This window comes from Suricata suricatta, chromosome 7 (assembly GCF_006229205.1).
Source record: "Suricata suricatta isolate VVHF042 chromosome 7, meerkat_22Aug2017_6uvM2_HiC, whole genome shotgun sequence".
Taxonomy (NCBI): domain Eukaryota; kingdom Metazoa; phylum Chordata; class Mammalia; order Carnivora; family Herpestidae; genus Suricata; species Suricata suricatta.
In genome coordinates this window covers 2,338,574-2,347,678 of record NC_043706.1, presented here as the reverse complement: position 1 = coordinate 2,347,678, position 9,105 = coordinate 2,338,574, and positions in this window count along the sequence as shown.

The window sequence follows — 9,105 nt, the reverse complement described above, 5'->3', positions numbered from 1 at the left end:
GCTAGAACAAACTATCCTCAAATTTGTATGGAACCACAAAAGATCCCGATTAGCCAAAGTAGTATTGAAGTCGAAAAACCAAAATTGGAGGCATCACAATCCCAGACTTTAGCCTTTACTACAAAGCTGTCATCATCAAGACAGTATGGTATTGGCACAAAAACAGACACATAGACCAATGGAATAGGATAGAGAACCCTGAGCTGGGCCCACAAATGTATGTCCAACTAATTTTTGACAAAGCAGGAAAGAATATCCGATGGAAAAAAGACTGCCTTTTAGCAGGTGTTGCTGGGAGAACTGGACAGCAACATGCAGAAGAATGAAACTAGACCACTTTATTACACCGTACACAAAAATTAACTCAAAATGGCTCAAGGACCTGAATGTGAGACAGGAAACCATCAAAACCCTCGAGGAGAAAGTAGGGAAAAACCTCCTAGACCTCCATCGCAGCAATTCCTAACTGACACATCCCCAAAGGCAAGGAAAATGAAAGCAAAACTGAACTCTTGGGACCTCATCAAGAGAAAAAGCTTCTGCACTGCAAAGGAAACAATCAAGAAAACTAATAGGCAACCGACAGAATGGGAAAAGATAGTTGCAAATGACATATCAGATAAACGGCTAGTATCTAAAATATACAAGGAACTCACCAAACTTCACACCCACAAAACAAATAATCCAGTGAAGAAATGGGCAGAACACATGAACAGACACTTCACCAAAGAGGACATCCAGATGGCCTACAGGCATATGAAATGATGCTCAACATCACTCATCATCAGGGAAACACAAATCAAAACCACACTGAGATACCACCTCACGCCAGTCAGAGTAGCTAAAATGAACAAATCAAGAGACTATCGATGCTGGCAAGGATGTGGAGAGACGGGCAGCCTCCTCCACTGTTGGTGGCAATGTAAACTGGTGCAGCCGCTCTGGAGGCTGTGTGGAGCATCCTCAAAAACTATCCATAGAACTCCCTTTATGACCCAGCAATAGCACTGCTCGGGACTTACCCAAGAAATACAGAAATGCTCGTGCATAGGAGCACATGTACCCCAGTGTTCATAGCAGCAATGTCAACAATAGCCAAAACATGGAAAAAAACCTAAGTGTTCATCACCTGATGAGTGGACAAGAAGATGTGGTATATATACACAATGGAGCACTATATGGCTAAGAGAAAGAATGACATATGGCCATTTGTAGGAAAGTGGATGGACCTCGAGGGTGTCATGCTAAGCGAAATAAGCCAGGCAGAGAAGGACAGAAACCATATGTTTGTACTCATAAGTCTCACAGGAAAACAGGAGAAACCTATTGGAGGACCAGGGGGAGGGGAAGAGGAAAGGGAATTGAGGAGAGAGAGGGATCCAAACGTGAGAGACTACTGAATGCTGAAAATGAACTGAGGGTTGAAGGGGAAGGAAGAGGAGGAGAAAAGAGGTTTGGTGATGGAGGAGGGCACTTGTGGGGAAGATCACTGGGTGTTGTATGGAAACCAATTTTATAATAAACTATTTTTTTAAAAAAAAAGAAAGAATCAAACAGATGCAGAGAGAAGAGATATTTTAACAATATATATCTCATGATACTACACAACTGGATTTGCTCACACTTTACATGTATTAAAATATAATAAGGGGGCACTTAGGTGGCTCAGTTGGTTAAGCACCTGATTTCAGCTGGGGCCATGATCTCATGAGTCATGGGTTCAACCCTGTGTCGGGCTCTTTGCTGACAGCACCACACCTGCTTGGGATTCTGATTCTCCCCCTCTCTCTCTGCACCTTCCCCTTTCCCTCTCTCCCTCTTAAAATAAATAAATAGACATTAAAAATGTATATATATATATATATATATATATATATATATATATATATGTATGTAATACAACATAATGTGGAAAAACCTTTCTGATGTAGGAACTTAAATCCTAGAATGTACTTAAACAAATAATTTGATTACAATCAAAATTCCTACTATTTCTGCATCAATATTTTGGCCGTGTTACCTCTCGATCTAATGTATTATATTTGTGAAAGCCACACAGATTTTTTGGTATGTGAGGAAAACAACTAAATACCCAATCAGAGAGAACCTGAGAACACCACCATTCAATTACAGTGCTTACGTTTGCCTGAACCATGCTTCAAAGTACGTACCGATTTAACAGCAACTCTGAACATTCATGGGCTGTGCAGACCCAGCCATAATCAGAACTCTCAAATCAATTGGCCAACACTTTCCTCTTCCTTCAGTGGATTTCCATTTCACACATAACCAATTAGAGAACATAAAATTCCTGAAAGAGGTAGGACTCTTCCTTATTGACATCCTAATCAGGACAAACATGTTAAAAAGTTATCTATCCATGTAATTATGTACACTATGTAACCTTTACCTCACTCCCTGTGATAAAATTAAGTAAATAGATAAACACACAGAGATAAAGACAGATTCATTCTCAAAGCAATGACAGGTCAAGGAGCTATAATGCAAAACTTAAAGTAGTATAAAGAAAGACATAAAGAAGGCAATATTTTGGTGGTATACAAAATTTCAGACATCTGTGCACATTATGTCAAGTATCACCTTTCTGGGAGCTACCTTGCAGAGATAGTGGGACTGGACCAAACACATTGCAGGATATGAGGCTGGGTGATGACCATTTGCATCCAATGCTTACTACTGAAGAAGAAGAATAGTTATAAACTGACCAAACAGGCATCAGAAAATGAGTATGTCAGTTCTATCATTTTCTAATGGTTGGGCATACAGTATATTTTTAATTCTTCTAAGACTTTTAAAATCTGAATCAGTTTTGGAGAAGAACCTATTGATGTGTGTAAGCAACTGGTACAAAATGGGCATAAAAGAAATATTAATAATATTTGAGGAGAGGATGTGGTATTTCATGCTGTTTTATACCTCCTTTATTTCTTAGAAACAGATGATCAGTGGTCTCTACAAAAAAAATCTATGCAGAAAATTTCTTAAAAGAAATAATTATAAAGTCATCTGTGACAGTCTAAACATGCAACAACATGACATGTCCTCTGACTCACACCTGCTCAGAAGAGCACCTAAAAACAAACCATGGTCAGTTTCATGTGCGCACACACACACACACACACACACACACACACAGATGCATTTATATGAAATAAATTGTACAGACTTTTCAATGTGCCTGAGAAAGGAAGCACGACCAAAGTGAGGAAGGGTAAACATGAAATGTAAACTCATCCCAAGAAAACACCAATATACTTTTGCACCATGAGAATAAAATAATGAAATATGTCACCAATATTATATCAATAAGGACAAAGAAGACAGTTAAGAAAAATAAAACACCTCAGTGAGATGTACTTGTACATGTGATTTGCCACTTTACAGGGTTGTGTGTGTGTGTGTGTGTGTGTGTGTGTGTGTGTGTGTAAAAGAATGGGTAATGGCTATGTGTGGGGAGCGGCAAAGATTCAGCTGCTTGGCCATTTGCTAGCCGGATATGTCACTCCCTGAGGGGAGTTGCAAAAATAGGCAGGGGAGCGCCACTCCCTGTCAGAGGAGAAGCCAGAAGAACAAAGATCAACTGCCTACAGGCAGGGTGGTATTGGCCCTTCAATGCTGTGCTAAAAACTTTAGTTTATTTCCTTCTTTACCCTAGCCAAAATCCCTTGACCCTGTTTCCTAGCAACCGACCTAGGTCAGCTGCCTTGTTCTCCCCCTAAAAAGCTTTATAAGGTAAGGTGTTTGCTGAATAAGGAGGAAGAGGCTTGATCGGAAACCGTGTGCTGTCTCCACTCTCTGCATCTCCTTCCTGCCCTTTCTCTCCCTCCCTCAGGATCAAGAACCCGCAAGGATTTACCGCCCTGCTGGCCAGGGCTGGACACGACAACTATTTATCCAACAGGTATAAAAATGATTACTATTTTCAGCTGAAAAATAAAATATCATGGGGTGCCTGGGTGGCTCAGTCAGTTAGGCACCCGACTTCAGCTCAGGTCATGATCTCGCAGTTCATGAGTTCGAACTCCACATCAGACTCTGTGCTGACAGTGCAGAGCCTGGAGCCTACTTTGGATTCTGAGTCTCCCCTCCTCTCTCTCTATCTGCCTCTTTCCCGGCTCATACTCTGTCTCTCTATAAAAAATAAATAAGTATTTTTAAATGTAAAGAAAAGACATATTATAATAATAAAAAGGAAGAGAAAATTTCACACAAAGGAGTTGCTCACTAAAGCAGACACCGGAATGTCATTATTCCTGTATGTTACAGTTGAGTCCAGTGTCTCTCTGAGAACACATGGGGAGGGAACTACAGTCCTCATGTCATAGTCATCATCTCACTGCTATTGCTTTTCCTCATTATAATTCAGGAAAATTATTATCCTTCAGTAACACTGCATAAGGGAGAGACCAGGCTGTGAGTTGCATTCTCCTACTAATTGTCAAGAGTACAATCTGCTAATCTGGGTCATTTTGTTTTCTGTCTCCTCCCCTACTCTACACCACAGGTTTTTTTTCCCCTAAATTTATTTTTGAGAGAGAGAGACAGAGTGCAAGCAGGGGAGGGGCAGAAAGGGAGAGAGAGACACAGAATCTAAAGCAGGTTCCAGGCTCTGAGCTGTCACCACAGAGCCCAATGCAGGGCTCTAACTCATGAACCATGAGATCATAACCTGAGCTAAAGTCAAGCACTCAACTGAATGAGCCACCCAGGCAGCCCCATCCACCACTCTTAAAGCAAGTGCACCACACAGGGCCATCTTCCAAGAGAATGGCATGTGTCCACTGAGGTTAATGAGAAATTTCATTTATTTTCCTTCTTATCATATTTAAAGGCTGGTGAAATTAGACTAAGAACCATCATCTGTGCTTGGTAGCATCAAATGACTGGATGCTGTAAGAGAGATTGATTCCCCTCAGACAAACTATGTAAATGATATGGCTGGAAATATTGGACATCTCCTTCCATATTTGCTCTCAGGAGCAAAGTGTGCATCTTGAGCAACTATATGATATGAAATGTACAGGAAAGTCCACTTATAGATTACACATAGATTAGTACTTTGCATGTGAAAGATAACTATTTGAAAAAAATCACAGGTTATATATGGAGAGAAACAAATGTTATGAGTTAAAGTAAAAATAAATAGAATCTAGTAAACAAAAACACTGCCATTCTATGTAATAAATAACATAAAAAATGTATATAATTAAAATGATATGTCAGAAGAACACAATTTCACATTAATAATTAAGAGATGTGCCTCAAATGTGAGGTTAAATCCTAGTACTGACACACAAGGTGATAGAGGAGTACTTTCCAATTACCATAATAGCCCAATGCTGACATACAACTCTAAGATTTAGTGGAAGAATACATATTTCCACAAAACTAGATACTCAGTATGTACACTACACATTTTAAGCACAATGATCTTGAGATAGTGTCTCTATTTATGACATTTCAAATATGTAACATTCACTGATATATTGACACACACTCTCCTCCCCATCCAGTTTCTGAATGAATCCTGGAAAGTGAAGGCAGGATTTCTGCAGCCTCAGTGCCAGGACTGAATCGCTACTGCTTTCATGATGCCTTCCTCTCATAGGGGTGAGCCGACCTCAGATATAGGAGAACAGGCCCCCGATGACAATGGAGGACGAGCAAGTGAGGGGATGCAGCCATCACTAGACAGGAAATGAGAGAGCTGATGGACACTGACGCTGCTGCATGGCCGGTTCCATGGAAGAAGAAGGTGAAGGAGGAATTCCACTGCGTGTTGTCTATTCAGGGAATGCTCTCAGGAGAAACGGGGTGAGGGAAGGAAAACGGAGCAGAGAATGCTGCTAAACAAGGAGGTGGTCTCCAGTGGAACAGAGCAGGAGCCTGATCCCATGAGAAGCTGGACAGAAATCTCCAGTAGAACCATCCATGTGTGATGGTAGACATACTCTGTCCTCACTGTCCAATACTACAGCTACTCTCCACCTGCCACTACCTGAGCATTAAAATGTCCTAGCTAAGAAATCAAATATTACATTTTATTTAATTTTAATGATTTAAATGTAAATACCTTCCTGTGCCTACTTACTAAAGCCCATCTGTAGCATGAATTGCATCAGATTCAGTCCTGCCTTGGCATTGGCAGCCTTTGTACATCCCATAAGTCTGTCACTGGCTGTGAGCTGCCCCCACCATATTTCCCAGACCACCTGGCAAAGTGGCCCCTTTCAGCTGAGGGCAATGCTCTCAAGAAGGGAATGGCTGTGAACCTCGGAGCCCACACTCGTAACAAAAGGGTTTGGATTGGAGCACCAGCAGGTGAAGAGGGTCTGAGCAGGTCCCCAACAGTGTTCTTACCAGAGTCCATTCATGATCGTGTGCAAGGATGGAAGGACAGGACCTAGTGTACTTCACACATCACCTCAGTGCAATCACACACACACACACACAAACACACACACACACACACACACACACATCACCTCAGTGCAATCACACACACACACACACATGCATATAAGTTGTCATTTGCATAATATATCAATTAACTAAACATTCAAGTATCTTCATAACTGTGCCTTTTTCAGATTGGTATTTGTATTCACATGAATGATCATCATACCTTGTTAATAATAAAGTCAAAATAAAGATGCACTGACATAATATTCACAGAATGGAACCTCCCTGTTGTAATTTTCAACATAGCATATAAAAACTCCATGCATGTTTTAGATATTTCTTTAACTCATAAGGGAGAAAATGAGCATTTAGAAGATACAAATACTGACAATGAGCTTATCCATAGAGAACAAATATTATCTCATTTCGCAGACATTAAGGAGCCAAAGGGAAAGTATGGGGGCATCTAGCCTAATATTTTCACACTTATGCATAAAGGGCATATTTATTATCAGTAAACATGTCTATTTAAATCATTTTCCAAACACACACAGAGGTATAATGAAGGTACTAAAATAGAATGATGTGTCTAGGAAAACTTGGTAACATCTATAATGAACAATTAAATTTAGGTCTTTATTTAACTAATATGCCAATTTCTAAAGCTACACAGAGACCAAGTTACATTTCACTCACCTCTATTCACCTTCTCTGTGGATTCACAGCGATTTCCCTACCTCATATCCAAGTTACTGCCTAAATACAGGTCTGGTGATAGGAACATGGACATGTACAATCAGTGTTTGCAGTAAATGGAAACGTTGACCATACCAGCACTGGGTCATCATCATTACATGTTCTTAAGTAAAAGGACACTTTGTCATGATGACTTCACAGGAATTCATGCGATACCAGAGATCTGCACCTTGCCTCTAGGAGGTAGAAGATAAAGACAATTGTAAACTCTCAGATGGTTTCCTGCCTGTGTAACAGGGACACCCTTATGACCAAGCGAGAGGTTGCTGTGACTCTGAGCTGTGGCTTGGCTGGCATAAAGAACCACATCCCTTCCCTTGCTGATGTCTCTCGGGAACGGATGCCCCACACTCTTAATGAGTCTATGTCACTGAGCTGCCCAGAGCTGGTAATCCTCAGGGACAAAGACTGTGGAGGACAATGCCAGAGGAGACCTAATTTGTCTCTTCTATTAGTTCACATGTCTGAGGGAAGACAAATAAGTCCCTAGACCTCCCCAGCTACCTTAGCTCCCATCTGTGATGCCCTAGATGCTTTACAAAAACAGTTAAGAAATGTTTTTACAATCGCCCAAATATTTACACATACATATATAGAGAGGAACTAGTTACTTAATTTTGAATGTGAATGAATTCTTAATTTAATTTTATTCATAATCAGGGTGCCTGGGTGGCTCAGTCGGTCAAGCATTCGACTCAGCTCGGGTCATGATCTCATGGTTTGTGGGTTGAAGCCCCGAGTCAGGCTCTATGCTGACAGCTAGCTCAGTGCCTGGTGCCTGTCTTCGGATTAGGTATCTCCCTCTCTCTCTGACCCTCCCCTGCTCACACTGTCTCTCTTTGTCTCTCAAAAAAAAACACTAAAAAATTTAATTTCATTGATAATCAATATATATGGATCACCGAGCTAATAATTATGCACATTGTAATCTTTAGCATGAATATAAAGGAAGGCAACCAAATTATACCAAATTTCTATGGTGGCCAGCGGGGGAGGATCTCAAAAACTCTAAAACATTATCCAGTTTGTATCCATAGGTTTTTTTATCTTTTATTTTTTTAAATACTTTATTGTCAAATTGGTTTCCATACAAACCCAGTGCTCTTCCCCACAAGTGCCCTTCTCCATCACCACCTTTTTCTGCCCTCCCCCTTCCCCTTCAACCCTCCATTTGTTTTCAGTATTCAATAGTCTCTCAAGTTTTGTGTCCCTAGCTCTCCCCAAATCGCTTTCCCTCTTCCCCTCCCCATGGTCCTCCATTAGGTTTCTACTGTTTTCCTGTTAGACCTATGAGTGCGAACATATGGTATCTGTCCTGCTCTGCCTGACATATTTCGATTAGCATGACAATCTTGAGGTCAATCCAGATTCATACAAATGGCCAGATTTCATTCTTTTCTCATTGCCATGTAATACTCCATAGTGTATATATACCACGTCTTCTTGATCCACTCATCAGGTGATGAACATTTAGGCTCTTTCCATGATTCGGCTATTGTTGACAGTGCTGCTATGAACAATGGGGTATATGTGCTCCTATGCATCACTACTTCTGTATCCCTTGGATAAATCCCTAGCAGTGCTATTGCTGGGTCATAAGGGAGTTCTCTTGATATTTATCTGAGGAAACTCCACACTGTTTTCCAGAGCTGCTGCACCAGTTTATATTCCCAACACAGTGTAGAAGGGTGCCTGTCTCTCCACACCCTTGCCAACATCTAATAGTCTCTTGATTTGTTCATTTTAGCCACTCTGACTGGCGTGAAGTGGTATCTCAGTACGGTTTTGTTTTGTGTTTCCCTGATGAGTGATGTTGAACATCATTTCATGTGCCTGTAGGCCATCTGAATGTCCTCTTTGGAGAAGTGTCTGTTTTTCTCTTCTGCTCATTTCTTCACTGGGTTATTTGTTTTTTGGGTGTGGAGT